The sequence below is a fragment of the Neopsephotus bourkii genome, unplaced genomic scaffold (genome assembly GCF_033783945.1).
Source record: "Neopsephotus bourkii isolate Nb327-2 ecotype Australia unplaced genomic scaffold, CSIRO-AGI_Nbou_v1 NB_845, whole genome shotgun sequence".
Taxonomy (NCBI): Eukaryota; Metazoa; Chordata; class Aves; order Psittaciformes; family Psittacidae; genus Neopsephotus; species Neopsephotus bourkii.
In genome coordinates this window covers 1,430,783-1,451,112 of record NW_026901341.1, presented here as the reverse complement: position 1 = coordinate 1,451,112, position 20,330 = coordinate 1,430,783, and the positions used below count along the sequence as shown (strand labels likewise).

The following is a 20,330-nucleotide window of genomic DNA, read 5'->3' as shown; positions in this document are numbered from 1 at the left end:
TCCCCTCGGCTGCTTGTGCTGACTGACAGGGCGACGTTCCTCTGCCGCCGTAGGAACACTTATACGAGGTGCCCGGGGCAGCCGTGGCCGGGAGCCGGGCAGGGGCAGTGTCCCAAGCTCCTGAGGACAGCAGGCCGCAGGTCCGGGGGCTGCCTGCCCGCCCGCGGGGTGAGAGGTGTCCCCTCTCACACCTTCCCCTCCCCAGCAGCCTGCGGTCCGATGGGTTTGTCTGCCAGCTCTCTTTGCACAGAGGGAAACCAGGCAGCTGTTAAAGAACTATTTATCGAGACTATTGTGTTACTTCATAGCTCAGCATCCCAGGAGAGCGTTTACTCGCCCCAAGAGGTTTTTCCCAGGTCTGCTTGGCAGTTTGCATTTGTCTGGTGGAAGCCAATTAAAGAATAAGCATCATCTCCTGGCTTATCTCTGACAGCCCTGTATGGGGTTTGTTGCTTGTGTTGCCCAAATTCCATTGTCTTCCACCAGACTCGAGAAGTCAGGAGCAAACCCCCCCATTTTTACTTCTGTGCCATGAGCTATGAGCAATTGCCTGTTACAACCAGGAACAGCAGAAACGACAGAAGCAAAGGGGTTTTGTACAATTATATGAGTTACATATGTATATATGCATACAGTCATGGTTGTAATGTTTGCTCTGCCTTGAATTTTACAGGCTGTGGGAACAACCAGAAAATTTAAAAACAACAGACTATAGGCCATGATATTTGACACTTTTTTTTTTTAACTTTAATCACATCCAGATACTGAGAATGAGGAGAAGACAGGGCAGTACCTAGCAGGATGAAGAAGCTATGCAAATAAACATGGACTAATCCATTGCCATGCACTATAATGGAAGGACATCCTGATCACTGTGGAGCAGTAGCAACTTTACCTGGGTATGAATTGCTTTTTAATACACATGTGTTTATCATTCATATTTTAATCCTTTTTTTTCAGAGCATGACATTTTGATATTCACACAAATAAAGGGTTCACATTGTTGGTTGAAGCCAGATGCAAAAGCCATGAAAGCCTGCTCTTTGTCCAGAAAAGAAATAATTAATCTATCTGAAATCACTCAGCTTATTGAACACAGGCTGCAGGGCTTAGACAGGAGAAATACACCCTCTTTACTGTTCTGCTGTTAGTCCTGCTGGACAATTCTGACACATCACTTAACCCGCTTGTGTCTTACTTTCAATAAGCTGGGTATGGTACCATGCCATATCATATTAATGCTCATGAATAAAGCGTCTGCAATCTCTGAATGAGAAAAGGTTCATTTTTGGTTCAGATCATCTCTCGATTTGTCAGACTGAATGCTTCAACTGTGCCTCCTCATGTACAGTGATGGCAGAATTTACTGTGAGGCAAACTAGGTTTTAATTTGGGAGACGTGAAGAAAGAAAAGAGCAATCTAAAGAGCAAACTGCCTTCACTAACTATTCTAAGATTAGATATTCACTAGATCCTTAGATATGCTTATGATTTTTTTTTTACTACATTCATCTACATATCTACATCTCCTGTAGTTTTTATCATGTGGGCCTTTTCCTACCAGGGATTTTGACCATTAAAGAAAATACTGTATGACTAAGGGTTAGTTTAAGAACTGCAGTCAGAAATTACAGTGTAATTAAAGTCACTCAGGACATAGTGAGACTGAGGGCTGCCAATCACTGCAAAATAAATGGTTAATTTGCTGCTTCTAGCACAGCATATTAGATTGCATATGAAAGGGATGCAAGTTCTCTGCCAGAAGGAGGCCTTTTAAGAAAGAACTTATGTACTGCAAGGCACAGTCAGTAAATCCATCATTGTCCTTGCTACCAGCTATTGCTGCCAGTTGTTGGATACCCTTAAAAAGGTTTTGGTGTTTTATCAAAGGTCATGTACAATGTGAGAAAGGAAATACATTGTGGTTTGGATGGAAGTCTATTTTTAAACTTATTTTGCTAGTTTAGTTGAACTGAGATCTTTTTGCTTGTTCTAAAGAAAAGGAAAGAGCAGTGTCTGTAGAAGAAAGTTGCAGAGCATGGCAGCAACTTTCCTAAGTAATGGAGAGAAGTTTTGTCATGGTCTGTACTTGTCAGTGTCATTTGCTGTGAACTGGGTAACAGGGAATGCCTTCTCTACACTAGTGTATCCATTGTTGTGTCAGTGGAGAAGGAGACAGTTTTCTGCATGAGTCGTGTTGAGGAACATCAGTAATACACCAGAGATCCTGCAGAGTGTCAGTGTTTCTGAACTGATTATGAACCTGAACTGGGCTAATAGTATAGTGCACTTATAAATAAATCACAGCTGCAGATTTAGTTTGACTATACCCAAAATACACAGGAATTGGTATTTCTTTTGTACATCAGCGATAGGATGCAAAGAAATCTTGAAGTGGAAAAGCTTAAAAATCAGTGACTTGATGGGCGAAAATATAGAGTACCATATACGCTTGATTTATCTTCTTTGTGTAGATATTGCATATATTCCATTCTGTATATATTCTAGTTGGTGCAACTTGTTTAGAAGAAATAAGCAAATAGAGGAAAATATTTTTTTTCTATTTTCAGAGTAATTTTGTATATATACTTCAAAATTCAGATTTTCCGCAGTCAGTTAAAAAGTAACTTTTGCATAATACCGTGTAAACAGAAGATTTCACTCACTGCTGCTCATAAAGCCATGGAGGGAACTCCCCCCAGTTTCCGAGTAGAAGGTGTGGTGACTTGCTGTGACTTTTGCAAGGGAGCAAGCCTTTGTGACAGAAGATAATAAAAATATGATGACTGCGCAGAGTGCTGAAGCTGATCAGATAAAGTACTACAACTGTCTTCTACTGAGTTGGATAGGTTTTTATGCACTTGCCAGCTGAGTAGTCCGTGCTTATCCTAATGTGCAGGCACAGAGAAACCCTATGAGCAGAGGCAGGAAATAGAACCATGGAATATTTAAGGCTGGAAAGGACCTAAGATTATCCAGTTCCAACCCCCCTGCTATGGGCAGGCACACTTTGCATGAAACCATGTCACCCAAGACTCCATCCAAGCTGGCCTTGAACACTGCCAGGGATGGAGCGTTCACAACTTCCTTGGGCAATGCATTCCAGTGCCTCACCACCCTTACAGTAAAGAACTTCTTCCTTATATCTAACTTAAACATTCCCTGTTTAAGTTTGAACCCAGAAATACTCAGAACAGAAAGGGAAAATAAGCTATTGGGGCAGCTGTCCCACAGCTCTGCTCAGTATGGCAGACAAAGGAAGGTCCAGGAGGGGCAGACACACAGCACAGCAGTGTTTCTTTGTCTCACTTTCGCTTCCTACAGGTATATAAGGTTTGCTCATGCCAGCCCAGTGCTGGCTGGGGGAACTTAAGTTCCTGTGTTGATGAAGCTGGTTGTTTTGGCAGGGCAGGGGAAACGCATTCTACCTAAGTATTAGTATTAATCTCTTCATTAATCTGTTTTGTTTCTTATTGAGGCATTTTACCTTTGTCTCAGGATTCTTTCATTACTTTGCTAAAAATAGAAAATTAGAAATACTCACAGTAAGCATCCCTTAGAATTCCCTAAATACTGGGTATCATTTGCTGATTTTATGAAACAGTGGATGCAATAACTTAAAAACATTCAGGAAGTTCTGTTTCTTCTAAACAGATCATGGTTTAAAGGACAAGATAAGCCTTCATCAGACACACCTCCAACATTATATGGCTACTTCATTAGCATTAAGGAACTCTGACCTTCACCAGATCTTGAATATCTAATTTTCCTGGTTATCAAAAGCAACCTCACTCAGGTGCCAGGAGCAGTGTGATCATGGTAGCCTATGCAGGGTAATTTTCCTGCTAATAAAAGACAACTCTGCTGTCAGATGAGAGTGCTCAGCAGGCCTGGACTCCTGTGAAGGGCAAAAGGGTCTGGATCTCCTCCCTATAAGCACCACCCATTCTGAGTCATCTGAGCTGGAAGTACTAGCATAATTGCAAAACATCCTCACACAGATGGAATGATCCAGTGTAGGTTACACTAGGATTCTTGAATGAGCTATTTGGCTGTCCAGTTAAAATATGATGTGGACAGGTCTTTACTGTTGGGGATTTTTCAGTAATGTTTCTTCATGAGATGGAGAAAATGGTTTTCCTCTTTAGTGTCACAAGGTTAAAGACTATGAACTTATTTTTGTTGACTCATTTCCAGATACGCATAAGAACACATTGTAAAGGTCACTTTGTTTTTTTTAAATTCAACTCAAATTCAGTTCCATGTAGCATCATATATTTATATTGGCTATAAATAGTTTTATGACAAAGAAAATCTGCCTTTTCAGCTATGGCTTCTTATTTGAAAATTTGTGTTTTTTGATGACCCAAGCTGAAGCATTGAATTGTGAGATCAGGTGTGTTGGACATTGGGTACCTCACTCATGTTAAGCCTCTGGATACACTGGACCCTGCTGTCCATCCCCCTAAATGTTCTGTAGTTTTTTAGGCATGTGCAGTGGATGCAAAGTATTAATAAATCTGAATTCTCCTCTTACATCACTGGCAACATTTTGTGGACACTTTGCAGAGATATAAATGGCAACCAATGGAAATTCAGTTTTAGGAATCTGATATCCAGAGATTTGGAGTTCTTTCTATACCAGCTGAAGTCAGTGAAACCAGTTTCTGAAAACTGGGTTCCAGATATTAAAGCCTGGCAGGCAAAGCTGGGTTATCCAAAATTAGCTACCACCTCTGAAAAGACAATTGCGAGTGCCTCATAGGGGAACTCTGAGATAGAGCCCAGACTAGAATCTAAGTCAGCTGATACCCAGCCTTGTGCATTAACCACAACACGGATTCTTTAATACTGTGAGCTTGAATACTGACTTGTTAAAAAAATACATGCAGTTTTCAAAACTCATCCACAGCATATACAAAATGCGCTTTGATTTCATTTGCTGGTAGAATTCTGAGAGTTTAAGTCTATTTGCACCTCAAATTTTCAAAGAATGTGGATTCAAATCAATTAGTTCTTTGTTGTTGTGAAGTCAAGCCCCTTAACTTTTAACAGATTTATTCATAATACCTGGAAAAGAAGAAGTTCAGGAGAACATGACTTCTGAGTTAACAGTAATTTATGTGTGTTCTTTTAAGTAGTCTGTATTCACTTGCAGTAATGATTCGGTGATAAAGCATGATTTGAACAAAATGATGTCACTGGTAATTGAGCTAGCTTGCGTTTGTGTGCATGTATATGTGACAATAAGGATACTGGGGGTTTGATCAAAAGTTATTATCAGCACCCCACTAGTGATAGATTGATCTGTAACTGTTATGTCCTTAACAGCTCATGTCTAGCTTTCATGGAGATGACATCCTGCAATGTTTCACAGGGGTGATTCAAGACCCAGAGTATATTTTAGGATGTATGCAGGACTATATGGAGTCTAGCTCCATGTGAGGATGGGTTATGAGGAGAGCAAATGAAAGGTAGCAGTGAAGTGTGTTATTTTAATTCATTTGAGGGAAAAATATGTTCCGTACATACTAGAAACTAATAAGCAGTGATTTATCCCATTTCTTCTGTGAAGACAGGGTGAGAGATCTGGGGTTGTTCAGCCTGGAGAAGAGGCTTCAGGGAGGCCTTAAAGTATACTTCCAGTTCCTAAAGGGGCTGACAAGAAGGCTGGAGAGGGACTTTTTATTGAGGCCTGTAGTGACAGGACAAAGTGAAATGGTTTTAAACTGGAAAGGGGTAGGTTTAGATTGGACATAAGAAAGGTATTTTTTCTGCTACGAGTGGTGAGGCCCTGGCACAGGTTGCCCAGAGAAGCTGTGGCTGCCTCATCCCTGGCAGTGTTCAAGGCCAGGTTGGATGGGGCTTGGGGCAACCTGGTCTAGTGGAAGGTGTCCTTGCCCATGGCAGGGGGTTGGAACTAGATGATCTTTAAGGTCCCTTTCAACCCAAACCATTCTGTGATTCTATGATTTTATGTGTTGCAGTGACTGAAGCAAGAGGAGGTGAGACCCAGAAATGTCAGAGCAGTACACACTGTGGAAGCAGGGTATGTGGGCTTAATAAATAGGCCACATGTAAGGATATTTGAGAGATTATGTCTTGATTGATTCAATCCTGTAAGCATGCAGCATGCAAGAGGTGAGGAGATGAAAACATCTGTACTTTGTTTCCTGCTCTGTGGGATTCAGGAAAGCCTACTCTGCTGCTGTGCTGCAGGGTTTTTCAAGCTCACCTGTCTGACAACAGTGGTCCTTCAACACTCAGTGAGCTTTGTATAGTGCTTTGAAGACCAGGGAGGTTTGACTAAATGAGAAGATGTTTCAGAATGAAGTACAATGTGTTCCATTAATGAGTTTTTCCAGGAGGCATAAGAATTGTCAATATATATTTCTATCTTGTTTTAAATGCACCTCTCACTTGTCTGTCAAAAAGTCTTCTGTGTTTTTAACACAGACCAAATGGATTTCTCAGAAATGCTGGACATTTGCAACATCCACTGATTTATGTGCAGGGTAGATGCTCAGCACCGTTGCTTTTTTACCACACTGCATTTAGTTGTAAGAACTTAATTACATGAAAACAACCCAAAACCTCCTTGACATCATCAAAAATGATGTGCTTTCTTTCCTTTTTTTTCTTCTTCCTACTACCATGGCACAAGAGAAGTAGTATGTTCCATACTGAAGAGAGAACTAGTAAGTACTGCCCTTGAAATTCCCAAGTGCAGGCTTCCGCAAGGTACCCTGGTTAAACGAAGACTGAGAACTTACTGAGAATGAAAATGGGGAAATAGCTTGAAGAAGTGGATGCACCACTAGCTTAATATAAGAAAAACCTCTCTTCTTTTGTTATGCTGAAAGGTAGCTGATACTTTCAGTTAGCAATTTTGCAGTGACAATTATTTGCTCAAATTAAATAAGGCAAACAGAAGGAAAAGGAAAGGAAATAAAGTTTTGGAGGTTGTTTTTTTTAATAGCAGGTGAAGATTGGGTGTAGTCAAAGTTTTCTATGAGAAATTTTATGTTTTCTTACAAGGAGGATATTGAGGTCTCAAACTAGATCATAACAAAGGAAAGAGAATTTACTTGGACTCCTGTAGCCACACTTAAGAAGAGAAAGTCTCAGATGTGAATGAAAGACTGCAAGGTTGTTGCCTAATGGATTGGATAGACATCAGAACTGTGCACAGCATAAGACTGTCTTCCAATTTCTCAACTTTGGCACTTTTTGATGCCACTTGTGTTTAAAGTTAGTATTAATCTTTGTGTGAAAAAAAATGCTACCTTTCTCCCTATAATCTTTCTCCCTTTAAGCAACAGTTTATAAATGCAGTAACATTCTTTAGATGTCAGTAAGGTATTTTTATCTGGCAATTGATTTATGTGCATAGTAAAATGGATAAGCCTGTCTGTTGAAACACAGAACAGTGAGGCACAGCATAGTACTACTAGAAGGAAATAATCAATTTTTTGGGTTTTCATTAGGTCTGACAGCTTTGGATATCCATGGATATATAACTGTTGGTAAGATGGATACAACATAGCACAGAGTTTCTCTGCTTTCTGTAACTTAGGTTAATATTTGTGTCTGGTTATTTTTGAAGAAACATCCTTTCTACATGCAATTAGCTTTACAAGCAAAGGGAGTATTAGGAGAAGCGCACTGCAGGTTCAGCCACTGAGTTACTAGGGATTTAAGACAGGAGGTGGCAGTCTTGAGTAGCAACTCATTGCTGTGTCTGTTTAGTTAAGGTCAGGTCAGAGCTGAGCCCTTAAACATCACAATGACAAGAAGCTGAGATATTGAAGATGGCAACGACTAACTTTGTCTTCTGTGCCAGATAATTAAAATCGTACCTAAGGTATTTGATAATTTTATTGTAGGGTTTATGAGTTTTTCCTAGGTTATTTAGTATTTGGATCAATAGTCCTAGAGGGAAAGACTGCAGCACAGTGGAGAGACAGAATTTAATCTGTCTCATTCTCATCAAGGTTTGTTTCCCATAACTAGGAAAACCATGTTGCAAACAAGAATATCTCCCAATAAAACATCACATTGGTTTATTCAAATAAGAAGTGTGTCTAATTCTGGTGCTCTTTTAAGTACCCTGGAAGGGTGGGTGATCCTTCATCCCCTCTTTGTGGTCTGCAGGCAGGCCGTGAGGTGCTTCTATCTCCCTCACAAACTACCACAAAATACTGGCAAGGGAACCTACTTTTATTAGTAACATCAGATTGAAATGTTCTCATGAAGAAATCAGCACAAAACTTTGCAGTTACAGTCTCAGCAGAGAAGGGAACTTGATGACATCATTGTTTTTCCCCTGTGAAAATGCTTAGTTGGAAAAAGACAAAAAAAGACTAAATGAATCACAGCAGCTACATGCTACATCCCACTAGTCATTCTGAAGAATGTGAACAGTGCCATTCACTGGGCAATCAAAACGTAACCAAGAGAGCTCTGTAGCATTGCTGGCTATTCATAGCAGGAATTTTACTTGTAAACGATATTATAAATGTTGTATATCTATGGATTGCTTTTCCCAACAGCCCCACACTTTTTAAATATGTATTCTGGACCAAATCTCAATTTACATATTTCTTTCATTCAGATGCACATGAAAAGTCTTCCTTTAGGAGTCTGCAAAGCAATAAATCCTTCAAATAGAGCAAGTTGCAACTCTGCTCTACTTAGAAAGTATATGCATGTAAGCCTTGATCCAAAACAGCTGATTTTCTAAGCTTGTTTTTTGTCACAGCCTATAGTCAAAAAATATAGCCCTTTTCTTCCCTGTGGCTTGAATCCTTCAGTTAGCTTGTGCATGCACAAATGTGTCTGCTCCACACAGACACAGTAGTCTACCTTGATGGATCTGAATGCAAGATCAGGTTTTCTGTAACAGTCCAGTTCTGTTAGACACAGCAGACATTGTCATGAACCCTTCTGTTTAATCTTTTTATTAAGCAGACATTTCCCTAAGTTTGCATAAGCAGTCGCCCAGCCGTGGCTTCCACACGATCCTTTAATAACTAGCAGGGTGTGGTGATTAAATTTCCTCAGAGGCTTTTCTTCCATCTGACTACCAAAGCCTAATTTATTCCTCAGTTAAGAGCATCTCTTACTTGCTTTGTTTATTTCACCTCCTTCGTCTGTCGGAGATAGATCAGTGAGTTAATAGCTGTCTTTTTAGTGCAAAAAGGGGGTGGAGAATGCTTCTTCGAGCCTGATTCCCTAATGAAATTAGGCTTATGTGATCATACCCTGACTATTCCAACATTCAGCACTAAGAACACGGAACCCCGTTGGCCATTTCACTTCATATGGAAGAGAGACAGAGGACTCCAGTCTTCCAGCTTCCTAGTAATTTTATGAAAATGGATGGCTGGGAAGAGGAAAGAGATCCTACTACTGCCTTCTACTAAGGGAAAGCTTGCCTTGTGAACTCTTATTAGACAACTGAAAACTCATTCAAGCTCTCATTTGAGGCACAGATGTCTGAGATGCACTAATTGCATTGCATGGAATTTATTCACATGGGGATAGCTCTCACTTCAGCGGGCAGTAGTGAAGACAAGGCTTCAATGTAAACACATTCCTCTCCTTCACATAGTGAATATGAAGTTCTGCCTCTTATGTGTAGATGGGGTACCTGGGTATGGTTGTCATGGTGCTCTTTAAACAACCAGTCTTTAAACATTCTTCTGTCCTTCTGAAGGTGGAATGTACTGTACTTGATGCTGGAGAGGTATAAAACACATCATTTTTTTAGTGTCTATGACAGAACAAGGTATTTGTTAATTCTGCTACATTTCAAATATCAAAATGATGCAATTTAGTGTCCTGGGTCAGAGCAATCCCAGACACAGCTGCAGGTTGGGCATTGAAGAGATTCAGAGCAGCCCTGGGGAGAAGGACTTGGGGGTGCTGGTCAATGAGAAAATGAACATGAGCCAGCTTCAGTGTGCACTTGCAGCCCAGAAAGCCAATCGTATCCTGGGCTGCATCAAAAGGAGAGTGACCAGCAGGTCGAAGGAGGTGATCCTGCCCCTCTACTCTGCTCTCGTGAGACCTCACCTGGAGTATTGTGTGCAGTTCTGGTGTCCTCAACACAAAAAGGACATGGAACTGTTGGAACAAGTCCAGAGGAGGGCCACGAGGATGATCAGGGGACTGGAGCTCCTCCTGTATGAAGACAGGATGAGAAAGTTGGGGCTGTTCAGCCTGGAGAAGAGAAGGCTGCATGGAGACCTCATAGCAGCCTTCCAGTATCTGAAGGGGTCCTACAAGGATGCTGGGGAAGGACTCTTCACTAGGGACTGTAGTGATAGGACAAGGCGTAACGGGTTCAAGCTTAAACAGCAGAAGTTTAGGTCAGATATAAGGAAGAAGTTCTTTACTGTGAGGGTGGTGAGGCACTGGAATGGGTTGCCCAGGGAAGTTGTGAATGCTCCATCCCTGGCAGTGTTCAAGGCCAGGCTGGACAAAGCCTTGGATGGGATGGTTTAGTGTGAGGTGTCCCTGCCCATGGCAGGGGGGTTGGAACTAGCTGATCTTAAGGTCCTTTCCAACCCTAACTATTCTGTGATTCTATTCTATCATTCTAAGATGAGCACCTGTCTTTTTGTGTGTGCTTGTTTTTTAAATAAAGGCACTGAAACTGTGAAAGAATGTGCAAAACAGTTCATAGAGCCGATCAGTATGTTCATCTTGGGTTGAAAGCTGAGTCTTCAGAGTCTTTTCTGTGTACCAGTTTAATTTTCACTCTTTCACAGTCATATTTATGGGATTGGAGAATGTGCCAAAAGGTATTTTGCTCTATGAAAAAGTGCAATAAACTTGGGCCTTATAACGTCTGTGTTGTTGGAGAAATACTGTTTCCTTTTTTTAAACAGGTGGTTTTGGAGTCTTAAAGACTCTATTTCTGCTTATTGATTTTCTTAGGACAACGGTAGCTGCAGCCTTGCCTAGCTCAGAACATGGATAGATGTTTTGTTCCAGATCCAGATGTGCAGAGCAAGGAAATTTTCCACCCACAGCCACATAGTTCCTTCTAGCTGCTACATCTTGGCCTGTCGCAGAGCAGGTTTTGTGTGTTCTCCCCAATTCAGGCTAAGCACAATTAGGTTGTTAGTTTAAAATCCAGGTCTGAGGTATGGCAGCTGCCTTTGCCTCACCTGAGATAGCAGTCCTCCCATAGACTCTTCTCTTAGCACATCCGAAGAGTGGTGAGGAACATCTGTGGTTGTTAATCCTACCCACTGGCATTACTAGATGTAGAAGAAATGATCTGTACATAACCCAAGCCCTCTTGATAATGCAGAAGCATACGGCATCACAGGCAAGACTTCTGCCTGCACAAAAGATACATGAATACCACTTGGAGACTTGAATATCTAAGCTCAGCAAACAGAAGGAAAACAACTGACTCATATACTTTTACACTCATGCCAGCGAGCAGAAGCACATTTTAAATAAGACCACATGTGAAAATGCCTTCTTATACTAAGAAAAACTTTAGCTAGGTGGACAAGGGGTAATGGGTTAAAACTTAAACAGGGGAAGTTTAGATTGGATATAAAGAGGAAATTCTTTCCTGTTAGGGTGGTGAGGCACTGGAATGGGCTGCCCAGGGAGGTTGTGAATGCTCCATCCCTGGCAGTGTTCAAGGCCAGGTTGGATGAGGCCTCAGGTGATATGGTTTAGAGTGAGGTGTCCCTGCCCATGGCAGGGGGGTTGGAACTTGATGATCTTAAGGTCCTTTCCAACCTTAACTATTCTATGATTCTATGATTCTATGAAACAGGGTATTTGAAGAACTATTTAGTGGTTTGGGGCACTAAAGAGATCTAATCTGAGTGTGGAAAAAAGTCCTCATGAAAGATACACTGGAGTTTTTAGGAAGAAGATGTAGTTAAAGTGTAACTTGGACTGTGAATAGCCTGAGCAGATAGATATTCAGGAACACTACTAGCTCTCTGTGTGTTAGGAAGACCTAAGAGAAATGAGCAAGCAGGTCCATGAGCAATAGACAGTGAAGCCTGGTTTCCAATGGATTTGTGTCTTGTGCAAATTTTTCCCCTGGCCTCAATGTTTTTTGTGTCTGTCCTAGGTGGATCATCTGATGTCTGATAAGAATGGGGCTTTTGCTACATCCTTTTCCATGGCCGTTCTTTTTCAGTGGCACCATTTGGATCTCCTTCCTACCTGGCTGCCAACTTCCACTAAACTTGTGATAACTTTGCACTTTGAAACCTGTGATTCGCTTTCAAATTTAGTTGAAAAGCAGACACTGTATTCGAAGGTTACTCAAAGAGGAAGTGAAGACAGCAGATTAGGCACTCGTACACAAAATATGATGACAAAGGCCTTTTTCCTTAGGAAATTAGAACAGTTGGAGAAGGCACTTCCTGCAGACTTGGTGATTTCCAGCACTGGCAAAATCATATCTAATTAGAGCACAGGAGGAGTAAATGGAAGCAGAACTAAAACCTGCTTTCACGTTGCTGTCTTTGGAGCTGCTTTGTAGAGAGCTGGGGTGCAGATATACAACATTGTACTCATGGTGGATGTTTGGCATTCATTTGGATCTTAGGTATTCATTAGGTAAAAATACATATAGTTAGAATTCCAGTTGTTGGTGTAAATCTAGATGTCAATTACTTTTTTTAAATGGTTACTATTTATTAGGCAGGTGTTACTGATAGGATTCATTTTGTTTAACCTCTTACTCATTCCAAAGCAATATATTTCTATTTTTCTAGGTGGGAGCTACAATGGGTATGAATGAGAAAACAAAATGCAGTAACAGGTGCATAAACCAACCTACCTGAACACGTATCTAGATCACTTGTAATAGGCACATTTTGTGAGCCAGAACAGTTTTCTGTGGTTCTTATCAACATTTTTATCAGCTTTTCATCCCAGTAGGTCAGAACTGCATTGTTTTGCTAAGGCTTTGGCCGACTTAAAAAAATAACCCTCCTTTGGCTATTTGAGAACCTGTAGCTGAAATCCATGGTAGTGTCAGGCTGTGCTTTTGTCCTAGGAAAATAATAATGCTTAAATGGCAAATGAAAGAGGAAATGATCAGAAGAACTCTTCAGAATAAACAGCTCTATGTTTTTCCCCTCTGTCTCTGAAAACTTGTTTTAGCTCTAGGCATGGGTTTGAATAAACTACCTCACGTTTGCTAACACCAGCTAAAAGTTTATTCTATAGAGAGTAATGTACACCTTGTGTCAGATTGGAAAGAAGGAAAGTGGATTTCATGCAGATTATGTCATTGTATGTAAAAAAATATATACTGCACAAAACAAAATGCCTTAACCTAGGGGCTTACGAAGCCTTGGGTGATATGGTTTAGCGTGAGGTGTCCCTGCCCATGGCGGAGGGGTTGGAACTTGATCTTAAGGTCCTTTCCAACCCTAACTATTCTATGATTCTATGATTATCTAAGTGCAAAAGTTTTTCTACCAAATATAAAATAGTTGTTGAGATAACTAGGATGGGACAATCTGTGTAGATAGGTGTGATAACTGGTAACAACACTTCTTTACCTCAACTAAATCCTCGGTAAGAATGTACTGCTCACTAGAGCTTGTATCAGAATAATATTTCAGTTAAACAAACTATAACTTACCCTCCTAAAAAGTAGTAATGCTTCTACAAGACCTGTATGTAGACTAGACCCTAGTATATGAGTCTAACGACACAGCTCTTATCCAGAGATAAGTTCTTTTTAAATCTGATGAATTCATTTCTATTCACTGCTTTTATATCACTTCATATATTACTCTGAGATAACAGATTTTTGTATTCAGTTCCTGCCTTCCAAGCCTTACTTTTTCAATTCCAACAAGCAGTCAGCTTGCAGGACATGAACCCCACATTCAACATTGCAGTTTATGATACTGAACAACACTGAGCTAGTTAGATTAGGATTCCTCTCTTTATGGAATTGAGGCTGGTGTCAGGCCTGCCAAATGTCTCTTTCACAACATTCTGATATAGGTGCTGTGACTGGTGTTCTCAGATGACTCCTGCCTGAGCAGCACTGGGGTTGTTGTAAACCAGCAGAAGTTATCTTGACCATTCACACCAGTGCTTCCATAAGCTTAGCCAACAACAGAATCAACTCCAGGGACCAGTGGTCATGGTAGGGTTTTAGGCTCCTTACCATTTTCCTGTCTTGAACATATTTTCCACCAGGTTAGAACTGAACCTTGGGTATCATCTATGCATTTGCTGGGTACATACTATAAATAACAGCTGTCTTCCAATTTGAGGCCTCCTTTAGATATCATGAAGGTTCAGTGTCCTCTTTAATGTTTATGTCAACACTTTATGTACTCTGTGAATCTAAATGAGTAGCTTGGGGAGCTCTTTGTACCTGGTTCCCATGATTCTGTGAGTGGAAGAGGTCCTTTTATATGATCCTAGCAGCAGATGTGTATGTGTTCATGGCTTCAGGAGGAACAAATTGTTAGGAAAGCTGGAGGCTGGGAGAGTACTTTGGGGAAGCATCTCACTACACACTTACCCTAGCTTGAATAGTCTTTCTTTGACACTGCATATTGAAAGTGTCTGTATCATGGAAAACAAGTTTTAACCACAAAGGCTATGCAGAGTGTGACTCTGCTGTCCAAGAGCACAGACCATGCCCATAGCAGTCACAGTCTTCTTCTTAACGTGCTCAGCCTTAGTCACTGTATCTCGGATCACATTTTCCACTGCCACTTTCAGATTTTCTTGGGTAGTATTTTGAATATTGTCAGCTTGGAAATTAACTGAGGATCGTGAATATTTCACTGATTTCATTGAGAAATAGGTAAGAAAATCTGAGAGCTACAGCTCACAAACAGGACAGTCTTTCATTCAGTCTTTTTCCCTTTCCTTTTCTCCACTGGCTTTTTTTCACCTTGAAGCTGGCAAAGCCTTGTTTATAAGAACTTTTACTCTCAGGTCTCATGCCCTGAAATACTACCCCATTATTCCAGACCAATTTGTAGTACCCATTTAGCAATACCTCTGCTAGATACAGAGATATTGAAGATAACAAAAAGCATGTCTTTCAACTTCTAGAACCCAAGCTAAAAATGTAGTGGCCAAGCATAGAAAGTCTGTGTTTTTTCCCAATGAAAATGAATAGACTGAGTTATTGAGACAATAAAGTCCCACGATGGTATTGTGCACAGCTTTGCTTTTCTTATTGAAGAGAGCTCAGAAGCAATTGACAAAGTAAAATGAATCACAGCTTAAATTCCAGCCAGCTTCTCTCAGCAAATGGTCAATAGTCAATAAAGAGAAAACAGGCAATGCAGAAAATTATTCCTTCCCTCTATCTCTGATACCCATTTCAGGAGAGAGCACTCATCCCTCAGACAGAGGAAGGGATGCTCTCTTGTACATGCAGCTATCATTGCTTAGCTTTCAAATTAATCCCACTGTACCTAGCCTATCCAACCTGGTTTTGTTACTGCAAACAAATGAAATTCAGACCCCGAGGACTCCTCATTGCCTCCATTCCACAGGATGTGTAAAATAGTCATTGATGGATCTCACTCCATTTCCATACTTCATTTAGTTGGTTTAGGAGCAGCCATTTAAGAAACTTATATTTTGCAAATCTGAGATAAACCATATTATAATAGAGAGTTATTTGGAGGTACCAGTGCGGTGTTAATCAGGACCACGATTAGGTGTGTCTAGATAGGTCTGGAAGGTCTCATTCCTGTTTGAAATCCTGGTTTTCAACTTGTGATGCATGCATTTTTTTTCATACCTTCCCCATTAACTTCTGTTATAACAGAGTCTTGGGCAACATTGTCCAGTGTGAGGTGTCCCTGCCCATGGCGGGGACTTGGAACTAGATGACCTTAAGGTCCTTTCCAACCTTAACTACTCTATGAAAATGCAGTCAGTATTTGCAAAGGCCAAGTTGTGCAGAAATAGAAGTGATTCTGCTATAGTTCACTCTGCTCCACAGAGCAGCAGAGTTTTAATTTGCGCACCATGAAGAGAGTGCTGATTTGGCTCTGTAGTTCTTGGAAACCGTCTTTGCTCTGCTATTTCCTGTTATTTTCTCAAGCTGTGTATTTCAGATGTGAGCAGGGACCTACTCAGAATGTCTTTATGCTTGTACTGGAATGACATGGTTCCTTGGGCAGATGTAGATGGGGGTTGTTTGCCAGCAAAAAGGAACGGAAAGCGAAAGCATGGCAGAAAGTTCTCTCATCTTAGTTCTGAGGATTTGAGCCTTAATACCAACACACCGTAGTTAACAGCCTTCTCCAGTGCTGACTTCTCTTGATGTGTTCAGCACAGGCTGCATGCTAAATCTCATTTCCAGAGACCTTCAGCTCTTTGCCTGATTGCTGCTCCCCTCATCCTGAGACACACTTTACACGGCCACACAGTGAGCCGGTCCCTGCTCGCTGTTGTAGCATTGGCAGTGGCACCCAGCAGCTCCTTTCTCACAGCTCTGCTGCAGTCTGACAGTGCGAGGTTGTCTGCAGGCCAGACAGTGCTGCAGGACAAGCAACTTTCTGGCTGCATTAACTGATGATTCAATTTAAAGAGCAGGCATTGCCACTGTGTTGGTTTGAATGATTGTGGTGCTTCAGTGTTCGTTGACGTTATGTAATTTATAGGATTCTCTGTGTGTTGGGAGAAGAGAATACATCACTGCAATGATCTGACACCTCACCTACGCTGGTGACCTTATTTCAAACCTTTTTGGATGCCAAATTGAATAAAGAGCTTTCAGACTCTGTGGATGACCTGGCAGGAACTGAATTACTTTCCTCAAAACCATTTGTACTTTTTGTTTTGTGACCTTGGCAGAGCAGTGATTGGGAAAGTTGTTCACATGCCATCTGCACCTGCTAGCTTCGCCATGCAGCAATAGGTCATTTCCTTTCCAAACATGACTGGCTTCTAATACCAGTGGGAAGTTGGCAGCTCTTACATGAAAGCAGGAGATTGTAGTTTCCTCTTTTGGCTTTTCACTGAGATAGGAAGGGAGTTGTTGTTGTTGTTATGGTCCCAGTGCTCTGTGTCAGAGCTCTGTTCCCCACATAACTGCTTTTGTAGTCATTGAAAAACAATCTGTCAAAGGTATACAGCTTCATATCTTGTAGTGATAATTTTTTCCCAATATCAGGGGCATAATTCTAAACAGAGCTGCATAACCTACAGTGGAAATATTTCCCTCTTCTTCTGTGTCTTGGTCTTTCTTCCTCATTTCTGTGAAAGAGTAAGAGTGCGGAATAAAGTGGCTCTCTGATGATAGAGCTTAAGATACAACATAGTAGAGTTGAAGTGTACTTTTCTCCCTATTTCTTTGTCATATCAAAAATACAAGATGAAATGGCATTCATTGTTCTTTCAGTTCTCTTCTTACAGAAACGATGGGAACTGTCAGATTTCTTTTTTGTAAGGGGTGTTTAAGGCAGCAAGGAGGGAATCGGTTCTGTTGGACAGGATGCAGGCAGTTGCTTCATCTCCAGCCTGAAGTATCATTTCTGCAGAGAACTGCAAAGGAGCTGTATTGCTGACAGTGAGGGGGTGAATTTTGTTTCCACTCTCAACAGCATAAAGCAGCTGCATTGGCTTTACAAGTGATTCAAAGATTTGCTCTCCCTCAAAGTTAGGGTAAACTGTTTTTTGCACCCAGTGTGTGTCTTTATAAATGTGTACTGCCTTTCTCTTCCTGTCAGTTACTGGAGGTGGAGACAGAATCATCTGGTTTTCTCTGTGCTTTCATGTAGCATTATTAATGAAACAGGTAATCCCATTTGTCTTAGAATCAAGGCAAATATCTCTTGTGTTCTGTCCATCTGTTCCAGACACCAACAGCATGCTCATCACCATGGTATTGGAACAGGCTGGTACACAAATAGCAATCAGCAGTTATTAACATAATGTTATTACTTGGTCCATAAAACTAATATTGGCAGAGATAGACATCACTCACTGTGAGATGATAGTTCCTCAGCTTATGGACTTTGTTGTGCCAGAATATAATAGTATTTTGTATAAAAATCAGCAAAAGGATGCCTTTTTTTATTTCATGCAAGTACCATAAATTACCAGTCCAATCCATGTCAAGATTGTCTCTTTACATCCAGTAATTTACAACCCATTGTTATCTTGTTGGAAAGCAGCATTCTTTAGAAAACAAAGCAGAGGTTTTTTTACATGCTTTAGATCAAATAACCACTGAAAGTTCCCTTTTTCCCTCCTTTCCCCCCCAGCTGTTGATACAGACTGATGCAGGAGTGGCTTTCTGCATGCAGAAGGTCATTTATGTCAAACTTGAACCAGACGAGTTCTGGTTTATTCAGCAAAGGATCTCCTTTGGTAGTGTTGGAGGGGTAGCATGTGATCGCTGCCCACCAGGGAACCGTCACTCTCTGCACACACATTAAAGCAGTCAGTTCAATACCTTCTGAAAAGAGTAAAACTCACTCTGCTTTTCTAGCCTCTGGAAGGAACATGGACCTTTCAAACCAGCTTTTTGCAGGACTCAGCTTACCAGGGACGCACACTGCAGTCCCCAATACGTCCTGAACACCCTACCAAATTTGGAGGTTCCTTACCTGTCCTTACTCCCCTTCATGCATCTCTTTTCCACATGGTCAAAAGTCCAACTTCAAACATCTCCTTTTTGTTTGGTCACTTTTCCTATGATACAATGTAAAGATTGTTGTCAAGTTGAACAGCCACACTTAAAATCTCTGCTATTTAAATTGCTGGTTAAAATGAATAGATTCCTCTCAGGTGGCTTGTGCCAGTCCGGTTAAATGAATATTCCATCTATGTATAATTTTTCTTCCCTGCTTAATCCGAATACATTCCTTGGAGACCTATTTTGCAAGCTTGTCGACAGAAACTTCTCTACAGAAGCAAAATGGAGCCTTTCCAGATTGCAGCTTCACCACTGCAGTTATAAACTATAAAGCAGAAGTGAAACCAAGGCATCAGAGTTTCTAGTTTTATACACAACTTTTGCTCATGGCAATGGCAAATTGCTGCTAAACTAACATTTCTGTAAGTGTTACAGTGTCCGAGCAAGTGCAGCTATTATAAAAGGGAACATCTTTATCTGAACTGGTTGTGATTACATCAAGTAGGCACAAGCAGATTGCATCAGCCATTATTAGTCTTTCAGTGAAAATGAAACTTACTGGTTGTGATATTGGTTCAGTCTCTATTTTTATATCATTAGTTTAAAAAAGAAGAGTTAACTACAATAATTATGCTTTAAAATAAACCAGTTACAAATGTAAATGGATTATTAAGAACATTGTTGCCAAATGAGCTATATATATGTAGAGCCCAACTGAAATGGTCAGAAAGGCTAACCGGAATCCTGTTATAAAAAGAAAGGATCATTCCCTACAGTTTAGCTCTGCCTTGAACACTTAGCTTTTGGCCCCACTGTGGGAAGGAGTCTACAGTACCAGGTGACTTTCATACAGGTCTAGGTACAATTAAGGGCAAAAAGCAGCATTTTTACCCCGTCATTCCCTTTTATCAATCTCAGTTTCTTTCAGGGCCTGCATGGATGCATGCCAGCCTGTCCTGCAGGATATAGTCCAGTGAATAGGAGAAAAAATGTGTTTGAACTTCGCATAATTGCAATGAACATAAAGGTATAGTTGGAACTTAGTCAGAACACTCTCTTCTCTCTTGCTGTCATAGGCCAGTATCTTGATTCTCTGCAGTCAGTTGCTTTGGAGCAACGTTATTCAGGAGAATGAGTCATTTCTGGCTCAGCTTAATGGGTTTGTTGGGACTGAAAAAGCTAAGGCTGGACTATAGGCTGCACCACAAATGATTTTATGTAGCTCTTTTTATCATGTACAGTGACTGCCCACCGAAAGAAAATGAAGATGCATCACTTCAGCTTTTATAAGAAAGGGCTGTACAGCTTTTGTAATATCCATGGATAGAAAGTTGGTTACAGAGGTCTTCAGCTTTCTCTGCTTCTGGGGTTGCAGCGTACATCACAACTTTACCTGTTGCCACTGCACTATTTCTCCTTGTCCTTTTAATTTGAGATAGGCTGCATCCTCCTCAGTAATCTTTGAGGTCTATGACCTGGATCATAAAATGTGACCACTAAAATAGGGTGGATGATTATTTTGCAAAGTAGGATTTGGGGGAGCATATGACCTCATAACTTTGTAGAACTGGCTGCCTCACAAAATAGCTGCTCTGAGGGGTGCGGGCATTCAGTTTGCCAAGTGTTAGATTGGGCATACCCTAGAAAAAGTAAGGTGGACTCCTTTGAATCAGTGAGGGAGGCTGAGGTCTCTGATATG

At 40.9% G+C, this 20,330-nt stretch overlaps 2 long non-coding RNA genes across 2 annotated transcripts in view; both read left to right on the top strand.

The window, feature by feature from the left end:
* The window catches only part of LOC133213756 (uncharacterized), a 532,499-nt gene that overhangs the window by 408,181 nt on the left and 103,988 nt on the right, over positions 1–20,330 (top strand). The gene's annotated exons all lie outside the window — the stretch shown is intronic.
* Positions 698–19,928, top strand: LOC133213752 (uncharacterized). Its single transcript, XR_009725872.1, has 3 exons — positions 698–899; positions 19,560–19,658; positions 19,873–19,928. It is a non-coding gene; the product is annotated as an uncharacterized LOC133213752 (long non-coding RNA).